The sequence below is a fragment of the Schistocerca serialis genome, chromosome 4 (assembly GCF_023864345.2).
Source record: "Schistocerca serialis cubense isolate TAMUIC-IGC-003099 chromosome 4, iqSchSeri2.2, whole genome shotgun sequence".
In the NCBI taxonomy this organism is placed as follows: Eukaryota; Metazoa; Arthropoda; class Insecta; order Orthoptera; family Acrididae; genus Schistocerca; species Schistocerca serialis.
In genome coordinates this window covers 181,481,226-181,504,810 of record NC_064641.1, presented here as the reverse complement: position 1 = coordinate 181,504,810, position 23,585 = coordinate 181,481,226, and positions in this window count along the sequence as shown.

Sequence of the window (23,585 nt, the reverse complement as noted above, 5' to 3'; positions counted from 1 at the left end):
GCATGGCAAAATTCCATAGGCACTAAATGGAAAAGTGTTGCGACGCTATGAAGAAGTAAAGTGCCGGTACATCAAGAGCCATTGCTGTGGTTGTATGTGCGCTCTGTGCCTCGCCATCTCGCCGACTGCCAACCGCCACATCGATACAAACAGGTTGAAACTTTTAGTACTGTATTCGTGTGGACCAGTGTTACTTTTGTTCCATACTGTTCAATAAAAACTTAAATTTTACCAGAACTGTCCTATCATTTAATTATCCTCACAACTAACCTAGCCAGGGTCCTTTCCAAATGTTGTGCAATCCGAGTGTCCCGAAATGAAGAATTAAGGTTTATGTTAATAATAATTACCTGCAGACCTAGCTATGTTAGAATGATGTTTAAAGAACTTCGTTGTTAATGAACTAATAGACGAATAACAAAGGTCTGACAAAGTTGGAAGATAATTTTGAAATTGGTTTAGTAATGAAGTATAATTATTTCGAGACAGATATAATGGTATTTAAATGAGCAGGAAATAAGATAAAAAGAATAGTAACTGGAAATTTTGAGCACACAATGATTTCAGTAATTAAATTTTTTTATACAGTGATCATAACAGTTTCAGGGTCCCCCTCGCACCCCTCTTTCTTACTCATTTGAATTCTGAAGTGTACTAAACTGATTTGACCAGCAAAGTTAAAGTCAATATAAAAACCAAAATTTATCAGTGTTTTACCTTTATCAAAATTGACAGTGTGTGTGTGTTTCGAAAGTGCTATTTCTAGGGTAACCTATGCCCGATTTTAATCAGATCAATAGACAGTACGAAGTTTTGTAGTAAACATTATAGTGTAGTGTTATGTATTTATGGTTTATCCCTATCAGTACAGAAAGTGAAATTATCAGTTCAATATATTTTCTGGTTCTAAAATTTACCATATTATGCTGTGTTACTACGTGTTGTTTTGCTTGAACGTACAACAACTTGTACAGGGAAGAAACTCAGTTAATGCCTAATTAGGCTGGCGACCGTATTATTAACAAATTTGTGGCATCTTCTGTGTTGTTTCTTGTCCGTCCTGACGTGTAGTTGCATTTCGGACTTGCTTGACGTATCATTGTTATTACAGAGTGAGTGTAAGTCTGATTTACCTCCATTCAGGTACACGAGGTCAATTTCTATACAAAAATACTTTCTCATAAGGTGAAGCCCGTCAACTTACCATAGTACAGGCTTTAAGGAGTATCGTGTACTCCGCGCGCACGTTACAAGTTGATATGAGAGAGAGCACTCATATTGGCTTAATTGACTGATGGCTAAATTATTGGTTAAAATTAAATGGGTTTGTGGCGTTTAATGCCAACGGTTAATTTAACACTACTAGTTACTTTTCATTGCAAGTTTTCTGTGCGTGTGAAAGGGGGGGGGGGGGCGGAAGGGGCGGGCCGTTACGTACGTTTGCTCCCGTCATTGAACATCTTGATTAAGTGCTTTGACTCTTTGTCTACTTCTTGTGCTAATACGTTCATGTTACAGGAATCATATTCTAGGCATCTACATCCATAAACCTCAAGCCACCTGACGGTGTGTGGCGGAGGATACCTTGAGTACCTCTATCCGTTCTCCCTTCTATTCCAGTGTCATATTGTTCGTGGAAAGAAAGATTGTCGGTGTGACTCCGTGTGGGCTCTAATCTCTCCGATTTTATTCGTATGGTCTCTTCGCGAGATATACGTAGGAGGGAGCAATGTACTGCCTGACTCCTCGGTGAAGGTATGTCCTCGAAACTTTAACAAAAGCCCGTACCGAACTACTGAGCGTCTCTCCAGCAGAGTCTTCCACTGGAGTTTATCTATCATCTCCGTAACGCTTTCGCGTTTACTAAATGATCCTGTAACGAAGCGCGCTGCTCTCAGTTGGATCTTCTCTATCTCTTCTATCAACCCTATCTGGTACGGATTCCACACTGGTGAAAAACATTCAAGCAGTGGGCGAACAAGTGTACTGTAAGCTACTTCCTTTGTTTTCGGATTGGATTTCCTTAGGATTCTTCGAGCGAGGTGGCGCAGTGGTTAGACACTGGACTCGCATTCGGGAGGACGACGGTTCAATCCCGCGTCCGGCCATCCTGATTTAGGTTTTCCGTGATTTCCCAAAATCGCTCCAGGCAAATGCCGGGATGGTTCCTTTCAAAGGGCACGGCCGACTTCCTTCCCCGTCCTTCCCTAATCCGATGAGACCGATGACCTCGCTGTCTGGTCTCCTTCCCCGAAACAACCAACCAACCTTAGGATTCTTCCAATGAATCTGTCTGTCATCTGCTTTACCGACGATCAACTTATTATGATCATTCCATTTTAAATCACTCCTAATGCCGACACTCAGATAATTTATGGAATTAACTGCTTCCAGTTGCTGACCTGCTATATTGTAGCTAAATGATAAGGGATCTTTCTTTCTGTGTATTCGCAACACATAACACTTGTCTACATTGAGATTCAATTGCCATTCCCTGCACCATGCGTCAATAGTTAACTTCCGATGTTATCCACAAGGTCATTTATATATATTGTGAATAGCAACGGTCCTACGACACTCCCCTGCGGCACAACTGAAATAACTTTTACTACATAAGGGCCAAGTGGCCGACTTTTGTAACGAGGAAGCCCACCAAGCGCACTGGAGGATGTACCATTTGTAAATAAAACTAATACTAATATCGTGGCACATAAAGCCGCTCGCAAAATTTAAGCACTGTGAAACACGTATGTTGTGTGGCGGCGATGGCGAGGCATTGCAGAGTCTCTGACCAGAGAGCCATTTATCGTGGCTAGTCTGCGCTTGACCGCGCGAGAGTTGCGAGCGGTACTCTGTCAGTAGTAGTCGTGCAGTACAGTTGCGAGCAGTTGTCAGTGGGCAGTCTGTCAGTAGCAGTAGGGCAGAGCAGTATGTCGGTAGTAGTAGTCGAGTACAGTTGTGTGTGAGGAGTCGGCGGGCGTCGACATGGCACTCTGGTCAAGATTCAGGATGAGGTATATTATTTTTTAAATGCGCTCAGCTAATAATGTAAATTAACTGTAACTAATTTGTGCAACAATCGCCCCAATAATAATTTTGATTTCAAAGCAATATTTTTAACAAAAGAACTATTTAATTGAACGAACGATTTCCTTCCATTTCCTTTAAAGAAAAGTTTCAGTTAAATTAAAAAAAAAAAAAATATTACTTGCGATGCAGTTCCTCCAAGCCGTGGCCAACAATAAGAGCAGAAATTTGACATGCAGTTTCAATTAGGTAAGAAATTAATTATGATTTTTTGCACAGGGCCAAAGACCGATATTTTGGTTTAATTGAGTTTACATTGTCAATGAAGTCTCATTAGCATTGAATTGTTTTTTTTATTATTTTCGTGAGAGCTTACACCTTGAGTCAGATTGCGATTCTCATTTTTATTGTCGTTAAATTTAATTGCTAGGGAGGTTACGCTTGGCTCCATTTCTATTAAATAAAATATTCTGGGGAGCTTACACTAAGCACAATGACCATTAGAATTCTTAAATAATATCCTTTTTAAAATTTTCGGTGGGGAGGTTACACTTGGCGACACCCAGTCCAGGATCGTATTTCGTTGAGAATCTTTTGAAAAACAGTCAGATATCTGCTCGTATTTGCTTAGATATAATTAGGATTTGGCGCAACGATTTTACTAATCTTGTGACTTTCTTTCTACAGGTCAACGGCAATTCGTTGCTCTGTTATATTTGTGTGTTGCTTTTGCATTTGTGCTTATTTGTTTTGTGAATAACTGTGACTATTGCAAAAATGCCGCGAAAGACTGTGAATAGTGTATCGCGAGGTATTATGAATGAAATTACCGACTCAAACAACTTTACCGATAGGACTTGTGACACGCAGTGTCATGATAACAATCCTGCGTTCACTGACAATCAGTGCATTCCAACCAATAATGATGACTTTTACCTTAATAATGAACAAACGAACTCAATTGTCTCTTCTGTTAATTTGACGACAATTGAAGACGCGGGACGCCCTATTGTAATGAGCGCTGCCCAGCTTAACACACCCGGTTCCGAAAATTCATGTGATGTACAGACAAATTTTCCTAATGAAAGTGATCAGGATACTCAAAGTAGGATGGATCTATTTAATTCCGAAACAATGACTGATAGTGTACATTCGACTGACAAATCATTTTGTAAATTACAGAATGACCAAATGGTTACAGAAAGTGAGATAATTCCAGATCCACCACTAAACAGCACAGATAATAGAGTAGATAATGTTACATTGGGTCAAATTATGGCAATATTGCTACAAAATACTAAAAAACTAGACAATACTGATGAAAAATTCAAACAACTTAGTGAACAGAACAAACAGCTAAATGATAAATTAGACAACAGTTCCAAACAGCTAAATGATAAATTAGACAACAGTTCCAGACAGCTTAGTGAACAAATTAGAGACGTTGCCGCACAGTGTCATGACACTAAGGAACAGTTACACGAGGAAATTGAGGCTTGTTCAAAGAAAAATAGCGAAGAAATTAGATCTGTTGCTCAAGAATTAAGGGAAATGCGAACAGCCGCAACAGAAACGCTTAGAGCGGAAATTAGTACAGTCGCTAATCAATGCTCTGAAAAGGCTACACAATTACGTGACGAGTTTAGAACAATGACAGCAGAACTTTCGCGCGCAATGGATGAAAAGATAGACGCGAAATTCGACCAACAGAACTCTCAAATTGACGAACGCTTTAATCTTCACATACAAAACAGTGATACGCGTTTCCGCAAATTTATTCAGGATCAAAATAAAGTCAAACGTCAAGTCATGGAAACAATCACTGCTCAAAGACAAGAAGACAAACGTAAAATGTTTGCGAAGGCGAAAACGTATGTAGACAATAATATTACTACAGTGTCCGACAAAATTAATACCATCGAACAGTTGAACGCGGAATTACGTGATGAAATTTCTGATCTTAAATCAAAAACAGATACACACACAGTAGATATTCAAACAGTGACAGACAGATTCGAACAATTAGAACTAACACAGGATTGCGATGTCATCAAAGCTGATGTTAAAAAACTGAGCGAAACTACACGTAAGTTGCAAAAACGGATTAATGCGTCTGATTCTAAAACCGATGATCAGGTTAAAATACTGACTGAAAAATGGGATGAATTGGCCAGTCGTATTGACGTTGTTGAAAGTAATAATGACAGCAAATCAGACGATACTTCACCGGTTTCATTTAATCAAACACCTGAATTTCAAAATTTACAGCAGACAATTAATCAGATCGATTCGTCTAATAACACGTTACGTAGAAAGTTATCGAGTTTACAACAAGAGGTAACAGATATGAAAAATATTTCAGTTAATAACTCAACACAGCAGACGCCACTTAGTGAATATTTGTCAGACTTACGCAACGCGTATAATTTGAGCAATTTACAGCAACTACGCGACTTAAAATCCGAAAAGCCACGCGACTTAAAATCTGAAAAGCTACGCAACTTGAAATCCGAAATGACACAGACGAACAGATTCACCCACAAACCTGAACGTGTTATCAAATTCAGTGACGAGAACGTTGATTATAAGCAATTTGCATTTGTAAGAAAATGTAAGGAATTTAATAATGGCAGAACACAGATACACGATTTGCACTGTATACGACAATTTATTTTTGTACTTTCACCGCTATTACCTGTAATGGAGAAACTAGATTTGAACCTGAGGCGACAATTTGCTATTGTATTTTCATCATTACCTATTATGCAGAAACTGGAATTAGCAAGAATACAGCGATTTACTTTTGGAATTTTACCGCTATTGCTTGCAACGCAAAAGCTAAAATTTATTTGCAGTGCGTAATTGACCTCAGGGGATTCATTACGCTTTAATGAATATGTGCCGTAGCGTGCATAGGGCCCCGAGCTGTAGTAGTGCTGTTTCATCTTTAGTTTTCTGCACTGCTGCCTTCTCTTCTACTATCCTTTATATCTATCAAAACAGCTCTTTAACTATTGCTCTATGTAGAATTAAGAATATGTAATGAAAACCCGATATGACAAATCTTTTACCGAATGTGACAATTTTCAGTAGGCACTCCCGTAATGACAACTACCGCCGTAAATTTAATTACAGATAAAATCGTAATCATCAGTATGTATAAAATTTTGAGCAATCGGAACCACATTTTTGTAACAATAGATGTTTTTCACTACAATAGGATGAAAGTCAGCCGCTCAGCATACCTAACCAACAATGCAGTCTACAAGGTCAACCAAACTTTAATGTTTCGCCGCGTGCACGTATAGTCCCAGATCCAACAAATAGTAACGCACGGCAGCAAAGGAAACAACTACGTATAGAAAACACAGTATTTCAATTCCTATCGCAATGCACCGTATAGGAATTACTGTTACGACAGACGTAAAAATAATGAACACAGTTTTCAGCGTACATCTAATAACAGTCTATCTTATCAGCAGCAAGAACATTAGCAACAACAGATAATCATGAATGAACCAGGCAATATGTGTCATCTATAGCGTAACACGTCAGTAAGAAATAACAGAGCAGTTCAAATAGTCGAAATGCCACAGCATCCTCCCGTAAATAATAGCACGTACGACAGAATTTGACCAGACACAGTACAGGTTGCATATTCCAGTAACGTAAGCAATAATTTAGACACGCAGAATCTTGTTCACGAAAATGTTATTAATTTTGACGCCATCCGACACACGTTTGCATTAAAGACAGAATTACGACGTACGTAGATGATATTCTTATTGCAGAAGCTAACTGGTCTGAACACAATGTGATTTTAGAACAACTGTTGCAAACTTTTCATGCTCAAGGACTCACAGTTAATCTCAGTAAATCGCACTTTGGCAAAACTTTCATAAAATTTCTTGGACACGTAATTTCAGCAGAAGGCATTGCGCCTGATCCGGAAAAACTTCAAGCTCTACGTGACATTACTATTCCTACGACAAAAAAAAAAAACAATTACGCAGTTATTTGGGTTTAATTAATTTTTTTCGTAAATTTATTCATCACTCCGCTTTAGACACGCGTAGATTATGCCAATTAACAAGTAAAAACAGTATTTGATCTTGGGATAAGCAAGCACATTCTGAATTCGTGAACCTGAAACATGCTTTGTTGAATCCACCACTTTTGTCGCACCCAGATCTTACTAGAAATTTTTCCATTGCCACCGACAGTTCCAATACCGCTTTAGGCGTACACATTTTCCAGGAAATAGAAGAAGATGGCTCTACAGTAATTAAAAACATCGCATTTGCAAGCCGCATTCTGTCACCTGCTGAACGAAATTACTCCGTTACAGAATTGGAAACATTATGTGTTGTATGGGCTTTTACGAGATTTCGGCATTTTCTTTATGGCAGACATACCACTGTTTACACAGACCACAGAGCGATACAATTTTTACTTTCGGCTAAATCCACTCACGACAGATTAAGCAGATGGAAACTTTATTTACAGGAATTTAATTTTACAATAGTTCACATTCCCGGCACACAAAATGTTATAGCAGACGCACTATCGCGTTCTCTGAGCAACAATCAGCAAGACGTAGCAACCAACTTCTGCAAAGCTAATTTCAGTGTCATGTACATTCAGGAAGTTGCATTTGAAAATTTTATTTCGTCGTCATTACAGGACATAGCACAAGAACAAAATAAAGACAACGTGTGGAAAGAAATTAAACACCTTTGGCTAGATAGGAATAATGTTACGATTAGAAACCATTACACTGTACGCAATGACATTCTGTTTTGCCGCTCTCATCCAGACAGCAACAACTGGTTATTATGCATTCCTGACGAACTGGTTAACAAATTAATCTGGTATACTCATTTAAGTTACGCACATTACGGAGCACGAAAATGTTTTCTTATACTGAGACAGAACTGTTATTTTACCAACATGGAGAAACGTATACGACGAGTTTTAGCGTCTTGTAAAATTTGCCAGAAAGCTAAGTCAGACACCACTTTACATATTCCTCCATTATATCCCATTATACCTGTTAAATTAAGACATATGGCCGCAGTAGACATTTTTGGTCCAATTCCGAGAACTAACAGAGGCTTTTGCTACATATTTGTTGCTGTTGAGCTCACTTCAAAATTTGTTACCTTCACTCCGTTACGCAAAGCTACTGCTAAAACTGTTTCTAAAGCATTTGTAAAACATTTTCTATTTCATGTAGGGCATGTGATGAAAGTAATTTCTGACAATGGATCACAATTTCGTTCTGCTATATGGACACGTATATTACGAGCTAGAAACATTTCTCCGATTTATATATCCAAGTACCATGCTTCTTCGAACCCCTGTGAAAGATTAAGGAAAGAAATTGGTAAACTGTGTAGAATACACTGCCACAAAAGACATATTGATTGGGACACACACATATTCTCATTCCAAGATGTAATTAATTCCATTCCAAATGAATCCACTATGCTATCTCCGTCTGTTATACTGAAAACGTTGAACCACCAAACAAAATTAAAGAATTAGTAAACTTCCCTAAATGTCGTCGCCTACGACACCATGAAATAATTGACATTGCGCTGAACAACATCAAACGTGCCGCAGAGCGCCGGAGAAGACAGTAAAAACAGGTTTGTAGACGCCGCGACTTTCACGTTGGACAGAAAATATTAGTACGTACAAACTATTTATCCAGCAGAATAAAAGGTAAGTGCAGTAAATTTGAACTTCTATACGCAGGACCATATCCGATTCGCAGCACTCCTCATCCCAATGTGGTACACGTCGAAACTTTGAGAACCAGAAAATCGAAAGACAATCACCATTGGTCAAATATCAAACCCTTTATTGAATGAAGACACTGTATGATTCAACACACTATGATGCCATTTACTAATGCAATTATATTCACATGACTAATTATTGATGATTATCGTATTTTTCTTGGCAAGTGCCCGGCAAGGTAAGGTTAGCAGGTCGCTTTTCTTGTCTTTACACATCAGACCGTGCATATTTTTCCAAATGAACTTACTTATTTTATGAATAATTATGCAATTCTATGTAATGACGTATTAATTTTATCAAATTCTCTCTCCATTAAAGTCTTTAATTCTCGCCTCTATTAACTACACTACATACAAGCTGAACACAACGAACGTCACATTTTGTCTTTTTATGTACGATTGTTTTCATGTTTTGTTTATATGCACTGTGAAATAGTTAAGGTATAACACAGCAGTTGGTTTAGACATTCTTTTTGCCCTATGACATCTCAAGATCGTGACTGTTTTACGTTTTTTGCTGCTGCATTGTATTATTCTGTGTACATTTTTGCATCTGAACACTGTCAATGTCTTTGACATATTACGTTTTCTGTCATGTTATGCTGTATGGTTAATTATGTCACCATAAACCAGTCATTATTTAGTGGGTATATGATTTAAATGCAAGACATTAATCTTTGTTCATCAATTTCAGAAAGAAATGATGCGTGTAAGAAATAAATTCAACAGAAATGGGAATTTCACCGACGGAATAAACGAAAGAAGATGCAATAACTTTATGAGGAAGAGTAAATGGATCAGGATTAACAAGCATTAACAAGAATATACTATACTCATCGTAGAATAGCAGTCTTAACTAATTTTTTCTTTCAGAATACAAGGTGATTGAAGCAGGCTGTCAGACAGAACTACACATCTTAGTTTAAGTGACGAAATATGCTAGAGATAAGGAATAGTTGTGTAATGAGTAATGAAGTGATTTTTTGCAGATGATAATGAATGCTGATGAATAATGATGAAGAATATGTTGCTATGAATAATGAAGTTTTTCTTTACAGGTGATGATGATAATGGAGTTTTTGATGATATGGATAATGAAGTTTTCTTTTCAGATGAGAATAATGTTGAAGTTATATATAGGCTATGTAGTTATTTAAGTATTTGTTGCAGTTCTTTTTGACAGCAGGTGTTATATTGCACAGTATAATGACTGAAGGTTTTGGAAAGGACAGCTATGGAACATATTTTTATATACATTTCACTACCTGTTAATTCGAAGTTCACTACTTTTCAGCATAAAATGCATTTCTCTTTTCAGCTTAATAATTCATTTTTATATATTTTTTGCAGGAGAAATTATTTATGAGATTAATGTGCTATAAGCAGTTGTTCATTAAATCTATGAATGTGGTTACATATACTCTACTTGTTTCATAATCTTGCCACAGCTGACTTATGACGAATGACGTTACACATTTTTCATTTATACCAATAACCCAGAAGCAAATTCTTCTCTCTTGCTTTCCCCTATAATTACCCTAAGCAATGCATTGCTAACAGAAAAATGTATTACCAGTCCCAAATAATGTTACTAGTTTAAGAGAATTCTGAATAATACTGATCAGCTCTGAATAGTATGTCACTTCAGTAATGATTTCTTAATGATACAAAAAAAATATATAAAATAATGCTTTGTAACGGGCAAATAACTGCCACTGTTTATTGTAGTGAGACTACTTATAATGCCCATGATTATTAATGCTATGACTGTAATTAACTGATTTTTAATGATGACTTCTTAATGGTGTGTATCACCAGTTTCAAATAATGCTACTCATTTAAGAAAGTTCTGAATAATACTGAATGATGAACAATGTTTTATACTATTCAATACTTACTGGCCACTGAGTGCCAATAATTAATCTAATTAAATGAATTATGACCTTTCATGTTTTGGTAACTGGCCAATGAGTGCCAATAATTAATGTCACTAAATGAATTATGTTGTTAATTATGCCATTAATTAGCTCTTGTTTTCAATGTTGACTTTTCATGTTTTGGTAAATGGCCAATGAGTGCCAATAATTTGTATCACTCAATGTATTATGTTAATGCTAGGCCAATAATTGACTCTCCTTTTCAATTAAGATTTCTGATGAACATTATTCTGTCATACTAAATATGCTTTGTAACTGGCCAAGGACTGCCACTGTTTATTGTAATACGATTACCCATGATGCCAATAATTTAATTTTATGAACATTATTCTGTAATACTACATACTTGGTACAGAAATGTTCAATAACTGGGCTATGAATGCCGCAAACTACTACTGTAATTCTCAATGAAGCCTATTATGTGACTTAATGTCCTTCACCTTATGAGCTAACTACCCTGAATTACTGCAATATCCATTTGTCCTGTCCATCCTCATGATCATGGAGCACTATATTTGGTTTTTGCACTAATTCTACGTTGGTGTGCCTTGTAAGAGCGTGGTGTTGACACGACATGCTGTCCACCACCGTGAGCGATGAAGACGTTATTATGGTCCCACTGTTTGGTGTACCTAATGTACTGCCAAAATGAAAACATGGAACATTACTACGACAGTTCAGTGTCTTGGCTACGCTGATAAATTCTGATGGGGAAAGAACTTCAAATTGTGTCACTTGGTGTTGTACTTCTGTGGAAAGATATGGACTTTCAGAACAGCTGTGTGCAATTTAAAGTGCTACAACCATGATGCAATCCTTCCCTTTCCTATCCTAATTCTTGTCACATAGTGAAAATCATATTTTGCTAACATCTTTTATGCTCATGGGCTATACATTTTTTCGATTTGCTGAACTCCAGTGCGAGTACACTTACGTCACTTGTCGACATGATTTATTTGCCATTATGTTTATTTGTTGTGAAAATGCTAAATACATTTTTTCGATTCGTTCTGAAGTACAGTATATGTGCACTCTTGTCTTTTATATTGTATATACATTTTTATTTTGATGATATGTTCTGAACTACAGTGCATGTGCACTTATGTTATGTGTTAATATGTTTTCTACTGAACTTCAGTGCCTGTGCACTTTTCTCATTCTTCAATATGATTTGTACTCATTCTGTATACCTTTTATGATTTCCTGATATGTTCAACACTTCAGTGCGTATGCACTTATGCCATTTGTTACTCATTGTATATACATTTCGTCATTTGCTGATATGTTCTCAACTGCAGTGCATGCACACTCATGTCACTTGTCAACATGATTTTTTGCCATTCTGTTTATTTGTTCTGAAAATGCTAAAGAATTTTTTCAGTGCGTGTGCACTTTGTTATCTGACAAATAATTTGTATATACAGTTTTCTGATTTGCTACTATGTTTTGTACTCACATTTTGTCTTTGTCTGAAATGTTTTGTACTCGGTGCATGTGCACAACATTTAATTCATGTACTACATCTAAATATTCTGTAAACTGTAGAAGTTTATTAATTAAAGAAAAATTTTGCCGCGCTTGGCAAGTCCAAATGACTCACCATCGCTGCCAAATTTTTGCCCCCCCAGTGGAGGGTTATGAAACACGTATGTTGTGTGGCGGCGATGGCGAGGCATTGCAGAGTCTCTGACCAGAGAGCCATTTATCGTGGCTAGTCTGCGCTTGACCGCGCGAGAGTTGCGAGCGGTCCTCTGTCAGTAGTAGTCGTGCAGTACAGTTGCGAGCAGTTGTCAGTGGGCAGTCTGTCAGTAGCAGTAGGGCAGAGCAGTATGTCGGTAGTAGTAGTCGAGTACAGTTGTGTGTGAGGAGTCGGCGGGCGTCGACATGGCACTCTGGTCAAGATTCAGGATGAGGTATATTATTTTTTAAATGCGCTCAGCTAATAATGTAAATTAACTGTAACTAATTTGTGCAACAATCGCCCCAATAATAATTTTGATTTCAAAGCAATATTTTTAACAAAAGAACTATTTAATTGAACGAACGATTTCCTTCCATTTCCTTTAAAGAAAAGTTTCAGTTAAATTAAAAAAAAAAAATATTACTTGCGATGCAGTTCCTCCAAGCCATGGCCAACAATAAGAGCAGAAATTTGACATGCAGTTTCAATTAGGTAAGAAATTAATTATGATTTTTTGCACAGGGCCAAAGACCGATATTTTGGTTTAATTGAGTTTACATTGTCAATGAAGTCTCATTAGCATTGAATTGTTTTTTTATTATTTTCGTGAGAGCTTACACCTTGAGTCAGATTGCGATTCTCATATTTACTGTCGTTAAATTTATTTGCTAGGGAGGTTACGCTTGGGTCAATTTCGATTAAATAAAATATTCTGGGGAGCTTACACTTAGCACAATGACCATTAGCATTCTTAAATAATATCCTTTTAAAATTTTCGGTGGGGAGGTTACAAATGTTATCTATCCCTTGGTTGCCACTGGCTTTGAAAGGGTTGTCTCTGATGTCTCGAGTGATTTCTCAAGGTAGCCATTTCTTATATTGTGAGTAGTAATTATTCGTTTTAAGGAGATAGTCATAGATGAAGATTCTAAGAATTCTTTGTATGTATTGTTTACTGTCAATATTATTTTACTATCAGCTGTCGGAATTGTATAAAGTTAGTTCCTTAATGCTGGTCATCAGAGTTTCTTTGAAGTTTTCTGAACTGACCATGTGTGTTGGAATTCGCTAAGTGCTCTCCTTCTCAAAATACTGGATGAATACACAGCCAGTAATTTGCGCGCTGATATCAACGCCGCCTCGAGATGTATAATAAGTTCCTAACTGTAACACTTGAGGTATTGCGTTAAACCTTTATTACCTGATTATAGCTCTTAATGAGTACATTACGATAGCATTTTAAAATCATACGTTCGGTCTATAATTGTATGAAATATTGAAAATTAAGTTTTGGTTGCCGCTGGGAACAGGTAGATGGGCAACCTGTTACTGGAACAATGCCCAGGGTTAATCGTTTAGTAATATGAATGTAAATTCGGTGTATTTCAACGAACTTCGAGGGCTTGTAGAAGACGTCCTGAGGAAAAAATTGAGGACTGGAACCCGTTCTCGAAACATCAGCAAACGATGCTGTTGAGCGTCCAACTTTTAGGTGCCAGAGCCTGCAACTAGTCCACCGCTTTTGCAGCTGAAGTGACTTTGTACGCTGATGGACTGTATGCGGAAGGTTGTTTGTTATTCAATGATCGTGACCGACTGCCACGATCGCCAGTGGAGAAGATGCAGACTGCTGCTGTGTAGAAAGGCCTGCTGTGTAGACAGGCCTTGTCTCCTACGAATGTGATACAGGAGAAATGTAAATTGGAGATGGAAACCTGTGTCCCAAATCTCCACCCACCAAGGTGACAGAGCATAGTACTCATAGGCAATAAGGCCTGTTTACGCAACAGCTGGCTCCATCTTCTCCATTGGCGATTGTGGCAATAACAAACAATATCGAGAGACGAGAGACGTTTGTTGCAGAAGTGGTGGCCCAACGGCATGCACCTGAAGCCTCTAACATCGACGCTCTGTAACGTTTGAATGATTCCGGGTATGGGTTCCTATGCTCGATTTGTTCCTCAGGACACCCACTATGTCCCGTAGAAATTTGTCGCAACATGTGAGGGACACTGTTTAAAGAAAGGCGTCACAGAAGGGTTCTTGTTTATAAGCTGCATTTTACTGTTGATTGTGTACACAAGGTTTTTTATACCTCGCGAAAGAATTCCACAGCTCGTACCCTAGTGGGTAGCCTGCTACCCTGAATCACGGAGTCTCGTGTTCGAGCGCCGGCCAGGTCGGGGATTTTCTCTGCCTGGGGACTGGGTGTTTGTGTTGTCCTAATCATCTCATCATCATTCGGGAAGTGGCGAGATTGGAACTGGTAAGATTGCGAATTTGTGCGGGCTCTGATGACCACGGTGTTGAGCGCCGCACATACCAACTTAATTATCGTGTCAGAAGGAGAAACTTCCGCCAGCATATACTGAATACGACAGTGGCAAGATCAAGATGCGTCAAGAGTGTGGTCTATCGTTCTGTGTTATCCCTTAACTCTCATGTGAATATATAATCTTTAGCTTCAGGAGGATCACACTCAACATCATGTCGGGTCTCAGTGACACAAAGCGTCTAGTGATTGGGACGACAGACATACTGTTCTAATATGTGAATACGCAACTGTGCCGTATCTCTGGGTTCCCCATTACATAATCTTTCACAAGGTAAGACAAGACCGCATGCCCGTGCTGTCCTGGCCTCCGCTGATAACGAGTACTTTCAACTGATGGTGGGGATAGCACGTTATCCAGATCTCTCACTCAATAAAACCATGTGGTTCCAACATGGAGCCACACAACGACTCGGCAGCCACAACTGTTGATGAAAGTCAGAAGTATAAGTGATACATGCAACTTTCATGTTGTATGGTAAGACACGACAGCTGAGAGATATACTGGTTAGCCAAAATCGGGGAAAATGATAATGAAGCTTCGAACTGTATACACTGAATCCAATGAAACATAGCAACAGCTTATATGGATGATATTTGCACGTCTTATAATACAGAAAGCTGACCGGCAATGGCACGTAAGGTTTTCTATTTGGGAGACAGTGATGTGGCCCAGTGGTTAGCACACTGGACTCGCATTTGTGGGCACGACATTTCAAATCCGCGTCTGGCCATCCTGATTTAGCTTTTCCGTGATTTCCCTAAATCACTTCAGGCAAATGCCGGGATGGTTTCTCTGAAAGGGCACTGCCGATTTTCTTCACCATCCTTTCCTAATCCGAGCTAGTGCTCCGTCTCTAATGACCTCGTTGTCGACTGGATATTAAACACGAATCTCCTACCCCTAATCTCCTTTTCTGTTTTCGGAGCTGAAGCTGTTGAGGTGAAATTTTAACAGCTGATCGGCGGTGAAATTAAGAGGCAGGTGTTGTAATCACCAGTTTTCGCGTCCAACGTAAGAGACAGCAGGAAGCCAACGCTCCACCACAGAGAAGAAGTTGCTGTATTTTGGTAGTTTGCCTGCATGTATGCAACTAGACTCGTCAAGGGGCTCTTAAAATAGAACGTAAATAATACAGGAAACACCATAAATCAAAAATAACATTTGTTCAATGTATACATAATATAAATACTCATCTTTAGTATTAAGATAAAGCGTGCCACTGATACAAAAGTTCTGAATACTGATGTACCCTGTCTCAGAGAATTTTGGCTAGCCGACCGGAGTGGCCGTGCGGTTCTAGGCGCTACAGTCTGGAACCGAGCCACCGTTACGGTCGCAGGTTCGAATCCTGCCTCGGGCATGGATGTGTGTGATGTCCTTAGGTTAGTTAGGTTTAATTAGTTTTAATTTCTAGGCGACTGATGACCTCAGAAGTTAAGTCGCATAGTGCTCAGAGCCGTTTGAACCATTTGAACCAATGTTGGCTACTTAACCTAATAGTAGTTCAGACTGGCCTCTGTGGATAATAATCTATTAAATCAGGCTCAAATGATGATGAAAATTTTACGGTTTACACTAATTGCCCGGTAATCAGTAGATGATAGAGGCTGAACTATAGTTGCAGCTACTGTAAATATGTTCGGCAACTGGAACTTACAGGCAAGTACTGATCTGCAACAACAGACCAAGTGAAGGTGTGCGGCCGCTTTTATCTGCGACTCTCACTGAATACGCATTTGTTAACTATTTGTCGGATACGGGAAGCAGTTCTTGGTTTCAGCATTCTCTATGCAGTCAGACATAACCATCTTTGAATAAAAGGGACCATTTCAATGTCTTGTGGAAGAAGCACAATTAAGTTACTCTTATGCGAGCTATCTGTGTGGCGACTGATCATACTTAGGTGCTGCCACGATTGGAGACTGCCTGACGTGTGGTGCTCTCTTTAGGTACACCTGTGCACGGTAGGTATTGGTGACCACAGCAGGAGGATGCAGGATGGTAATTAAACTTCATTTATTTAAACGAGGTCAGTAAAGGAGACTGACAAACACGCCCGAGGAAACGACAGAGAAAGAAGTAAATCGGGCGTATCCTTTATAATGCACACGGACACGGCCTAATCAGTTCGCGTTCGCCACAGTAAAAGCGTGTGCAAATTCAGCAGCATCATTATGTACAGCCTCAAAAAGCCACATATCCTGCCGGTCATGACTGCGTTATTTACGCGCATCTACTGTCTTCTCCGTAGGTTGCTTTCATCAGCAATGAAATAAAAAGAAATCCATATCCTACTTTCGTTCAAACCACACAAACCTCCTACCGCCCCATTTGCCTCACCTCATTAACAAGGTCTTCGAAGCCATCCTCTCCTCCTCATCCACATCGAACACCTACACAGCTCCTATATTGTCCACCTGTGGTAGAGTGGTAAAGTGGGAGGTCGTTTCAAGGTGTGGCAGGGGGCGAAAGACATTCCGGAGGGCTGAACGGAAAGCCTCTCCAGTTTGTCTGACGAACCGGTTTCAGGCTGTGTCTCAGGCTGATACTGATCTTCGGCCTGACATGGCTGCTTGTCCTGTTCCAGAGGTTGCCCCTCAGTCTGCAAGATCCGGGCAGTTGCAGAGGGTGGGCTTACTGGTAGCTGGGAGCTCCAACGTCAGGCGCGTAATGGGGCCCCTTAGGGAAATGGCAGCAAGAGCGGGGAAGAAAACCAATGTGCACTCCGTGTGCATACCGGGGGGAGTCATTCCAGATGTGGAAAGGGTCCTTCCGGATGCCATGAAGGGTAAAGGGTGCACCCATCTGCAGGTGGTCGCTCATGTCGGCACCAATGATGTGTGTCGCTATGGATCGGAGGAAATCCTCTCTGGCTTCCGGCGGCTATCTGATTTGGTGAAGACTGCCAGTCTCGCTAGCGGGATGAAAGCAGAGCTCACCATCTGCAGCATCGTCGACAGGACTGACTGCGGACCTTTGGTACAGAGCCGAGTGGAGGGTCTGAATCAGAGGCTGAGACGGTTCTGCGACCGTGTGGGCTGCAGATTCCTCGACTTGCGCCATAGGGTGGTGGGGTTTCGGGTTCCGCTGGATAGGTCAGGAGTCCACTACACGCAACATGCGGCTACACGGGTAGCAGGGGTTGTGTGGCGTGGGCTGGGCGGTTTTTTAGGTTAGATGGCCTTGGGCAAGTACAGAAAGGGCAACAGCCTCAACGGGAGCGGGGCAAAGTCAGGACATGCGGGGACCAAGCAGCAATCGGTATTGTAATTGTCAACTGTCGAAGCTGCGTTGGTAAAGTACCGGAACTTCAAGCGCTGATAGAAAGCACCGAAGCTGAAATCGTTATAGGTACAGAAAGCTGGCTTAAGCCAGAGATAAGTTCTGCCGAAATTTTTACAAAGGTACAGACGGTGTTTAGAAAGGATAGATTGCAGGCAACCGGTGGTGGAGTGTTCGTCGCTGTTAGTAGTAGTTTATCCTGTAGTGAAGTAGAAGTGGATAGTTCCTGTGAATTATTATGGGTGGAGGTTACACTAAACAACCGAACTAGGTTAATAATTGGCTCCTTTTACCGACCTCCCGACTCAGCAGCATTAGTGGCAGAACAACTGAGAGAAAATTTGGAATACATTTCACATAAATTTTCTCAGCATGTTATAGTCTTAGGTGGAGATTTCAATTTATCAGATATAGACTTGGACACTCAGACGTTTAGGACGGGTGGTAGGGACAGAGCATCGAGTGACATTACACTGAGTGCACTATCCGAAAATTACCTCGAGCAATTAAACAGAGAACCGACTCGTGGAGATAACATCTTGGACCTACTGATAACAAACAGACCCGAACTTTTCGACTCTGTATGTACAGAACAGGGAATCAGTGATCATAAGGCCGTTGCAGCATCCCTGAATTTAAGTTAATAGGAATATAAAAAAAGGGAGGAAGGTTTATCTGTTTAGCAAGAGTAATAGAAGGCAGATTTCAGACTACGTAACAGATCAAAACGAAAATTTCTGTTCCGACACTGACAATGTTGAGTGTTTATGGAAAAAGTTCAAGGCAATCGTAAAATGCGTTTTAGACAGGTACGTGCCGAGTAAAACTGTGAGGGACGGGAAAAACCCACCGTGGTACAACAACAAAGTTAGGAAACTACTGCGAAAGCAAAGAGAGCTCCACTCCAAGTTTAAACGCAGCCAAAACCTCTCAGACAAACAGAAGCTAAACGATGTCAAAGTTAGCGTAAGGAGGGCTATGCGTGAAGCGTTCATTGAATTCGAAAGTGAAATTCTATGTACCGACTTGACAGAAAATCCTAGGAAGTTCTGGTCTTACGTTAAATCATTAAGTGGCTCGAAACAGCATATCCAGACACTAAGGGATGATGATGGCATTGAAACAGAGGATGACACGCGTAAAGCTGAAATACTAAACACCTTTTTCCAAAGCTGTTTCACAGAGGAAGACCGCACTGCAGTTCCTTCTCTAAATCCTCGCACAAACGAAAAAATGGCGGACATCGAAATAAGTGTCCAAGGACTAGAAAAGCAACTGGAATCACTCAATAGAGGAAAGTCCACTGCAGTTCAGAGGAAAGTCCACTGACGGGATACCAATTCGATTCTACACAGAGTACGCGAAAGAACTTGCCCCCCTTCTAACAGCCGTGTACCGCAAGTCTCTAGAGGAACGGAGGGTTCCAAATGATTGGAAAAGAGCACAGATAGTCCCAGTCTTCAAGAAGGGTCGTCGAGCAGATGCGCAAAACTATAGACCTATATCTCTTACGTCGATCTCTTGTAGAATTTTAGAACATGTTTTTTGCTCGTGTATCATGTCATTTCTGGAAACCCAGAATCTACTATGTAGGAATCAACATGGATTCCGGAAACAGCGATCGTGTGAGACCCAACTCGCCTTATTTGTTCATGAGACCCAGAAAATATTAGATATAGGCTCCCAGGTAGATGCTATTTTTCTTGACTTCCGGAAGGCGTTCGATACAGTTCCGCACTGTCGCCTGATAAACAAAGTAAGAGCCTACGGAATATCAGACCAGCTGTGTGGCTGGATTGAAGAGTTTTTAGCAAACAGAACACAGCATGTTGTTATCAATGGAGAGACGTCTACAGACGTTAAAGTAACCTCTGGCGTGCCACAGGGGAGTGTTATGGGACCATTGCTTTTCACATTATATATAAATGACTTAGTAGATAGTGTCGGAAGTTCCATGCGGCTTTTCGCGGATGATGCTGTAGTATACAGAGAAGTTGCAGCATTAGAAAATTGTAGCGAAATGCAGGAAGATCTGCAGTGGATAGGCACTTGGTGCATGGAGTGGCAACTGACCCTCAACATAGACAAATGTAATGAATTGCGAATACATAGAAAGAAGGATTCTTTATTGTATGATTATATGATAGCGGAACAAACACTGGTAGCAGTTACTTCTGTAAAATATCTGGGAGTATGCGTGCGGAACGATTTGAAGTGGAATGATCATATAAAATTAATTGTTGGTAAGGCGGGTACCAGGTTGAGATTCATTGGGAGAGTCCTTAGAAAATGTAGTCCATCAACAAAGTAGGTGGCTTACAAAACACTCGTTCGACCTATACTTGAGTATTGCTCATCAGTGTGGGATCCGTACCAGATCGGTCTGACGGAGGAGATAGAGATGATCCAAAGAAGAGCGGCGCGTTTCGTCACAGGGTTATTTGGTAACCGTGATAGCGTTACGGAGATGTTTAATAAACTCAAGTGGCAGACTCTGCAAGAGAGGTGCTCTGCATCGCGGTGTAGCTTGCTCGCCAGGTTTCGAGAGGGTGCGTTTCTGGATGAGGTATCGAATATATTGCTTCCCCCTACTTATACCTCCCGAGGAGATCACGAATGTAAAATTAGAGAGATTAGAGCGCGCACGGAGGCTTTCAGACAGTCGTTCTTCCCGCGAACCATACGCGACTGGAACAGGAAAGGGAGGTAATGACAGTGGCACGTAAAGTGCCCTCCGCCACACACCGTTGGGTGGCTTGCGGAGTATCAATGTAGATGTAGATGTACAATAGCCTCGGAGACTCCCCTCTGATAACTCCCATGATATGCTTCCGCTCCTTCACAAACACATCCCTCCGTCCCTGCACCTACACACACACTCCACATCCTATCCCAAAGCATCGTCAACCATCTCCTTCTCCCAGACAATGAGATCCATCCCGGTATTTATCCCTCCCACCAACTTTAACTGTTCCCCATCCATCCCACTCCACGTAGGGCTCCTCTCTGCTTTCCCTCTCCATCAATTCTCATTCTTTTCCTCATTCAACCACCGCTCTACCCGCGCGACGCTCTCTTCACCCTCTGTCTTTACCACCGACCGTATATCCCACTATCCACGTTTCACCTCCGTAGTATTCCTATCAAACAGATCGCTCTTTTCCCACACACATCCACCAACCACACGCAATATACTCTCTCCTCCAGCAATACATCTCAACTAGTGTAGATCCAGATTTGAAGTGAAAATGCAGTGATTCAGTGGCTTCATACCAAGAATTCCTTTCTGCTTTAATGTGTATTTAAACTGTATATATTTCCGTTGTTTTCAACTGTCCGTCTTTCATTTTTAATTTAAAATAGAAAAATCCCCAGATTTTGTATTTCTCGTTGTACATTTTTTAATTCGCCGGGCAGAAAAGTAGAGAACTAAACCGCTGACAGCCAACACACTGCCCGTATGGGGCGAGGGGGATGAATTAACAATAAAAACAAAAACTTTTTGGAATCCAAAGTAATGTATTGAAGTATTGTACCACTTGTTATTCACTGTCTAGTCACATTAATGTGACCACGAGTCAAACGCCTGAACTATGACCTTTTGTAGTGTGGACTGCTGCGAGACGTGGAGGAGGAGAGTTAATGAGGTTCTTTAGTTTATAAATGATAGAGCGCAGAAATCAGTCGTCCATATTTTGCAGGTTTTATTACGCACATCCAGATTTCGGCTAGTGCCCAGCCATTACCAAATGGTTCAAATGGCTCTGAGCACTATGGGAGCACTATGGGAACAGCTGAGGTCATCAGTCCTCTAAACTTAGAACTACTTAAACCTAACTAACCTAAGAACATCACACACATCTATGCCCGAGGCAGGATTCGAACCTGCGAGCGTAGCAGCAGCGCGGGTCCGGACTGATGCGCCGAGAACCGCTTGGCCACAGCGGCCGGCGCCATTATCAATGCTCTATTTATTAATCTCCATGCATGTTAGTTCCCTGGTGTTCGGGTGTCAGTCACATCTATTAGAAAGAACCGTGACTAACACCCGAACAACAAGGAACTAACATGCATCGAGATTAAAAAATAGTGCATCGATAATGGTTAGGCAGTAGACGAAATCTCGATTTGCGTAATAAAACCCGCAAAAAAAATGGACGACTGATTGGTGTTCTCTATCATTTATAAATTACATAACTGTTGCTGTGTGCACCCACTTTCCTAATGGAAGGCAACCTGATGGAGGTTCTTTAAGGTACCGGCGGGGATATAAAGCCTTATGACACCACTGCCCCGTGGCCAGCTGCGATAGGTTTCTCGATTGAGGATCGATGGAGCGAACAACGCGATCGAGCTGGTCGCACAGATTCTGTATTTGACTTGGAAGTGGGGGGGGGGGGGGGGGGAATGTGTGGAGTCTAGTGGCCATGGGAGTATGATAAACTCATTCTGGTGCTTTTCGAACTACGTACGTACACTGCGACCTTTGTAACACCTTGCATTGTCATGCTGGAAGATTCCACCGTAAAATAACATAATGTAAGGGTGGACACGGTCTCAAAGATGGATAAATACTTGCGTTTATTCATTGTGCTTTCCAGGATGACGAAATCACCCAGAAGGTGCCAGACGTTTAACGCCTCACACGCCAACGACCATCTGTCCGATGGAGCGTAGAACATGATTCATCTGGAAAGACACCTGATCACCACTCATGAGACGTCCAGTGGCGGCATAGGCGTGCGATTTGCAGCCTTCACCGCCGATGAACCTCAGTCAGCAAGGGTGCATGTGACCAGTCGCCCGCTTTAGAGACCAATACGTAGCAGTGTTCACTGAACATTCGTTGAGGAGACACGACTAGTATCTATTTGCTTCATGTAGGGTGCACATCTGTTCGCCCGTACACGTCTCCGCAGCCGTCGTTCAGCTCTGTCAGTTATGTTCCGTATTGCACCACCGTTGCCACGGCGCTGCTATCGCCATTATGCCCGGCACGTAAGACTAAACCACGACGGTACGGGAGTAGTTTACAAACTTGCCCGCTTCGGAAATGCTTCCTTCGTTGCCAATTATCACGCCCTTTTGGATGTTACATAAATGGCTTCGTTTCCGCATTACGACGACGACTGTACTGATGTGACCCGACGGTGTAGAATGGCAGTGGTGGAATTACAGACTTCATGTGTACTGAAAGTTACGATAGCGCCAAGTGCTGAAATATGGCAGATATTAACATTTTTTTATTCTAGTTCCGGCTGACGAAGAATAACCTGATACATGAACTCATATATACAAGTGTTTTTGCGATCCCTGACTAGAACAAATAAAACTTACAAAAATATTTCTAGATCACAGGGAAAATTTTGCTACGACTATGTCGCAACTCATAACGTGAGGCCGAGCTTATGATGACACTACAGTGTTTGTTGAAACATTAATGTATAGTAACCGAGAGTGGTGCGTTCTAATACACGCCAACTGAAGAAGAGTAATAATCTGGTACCTCGGCTTATTG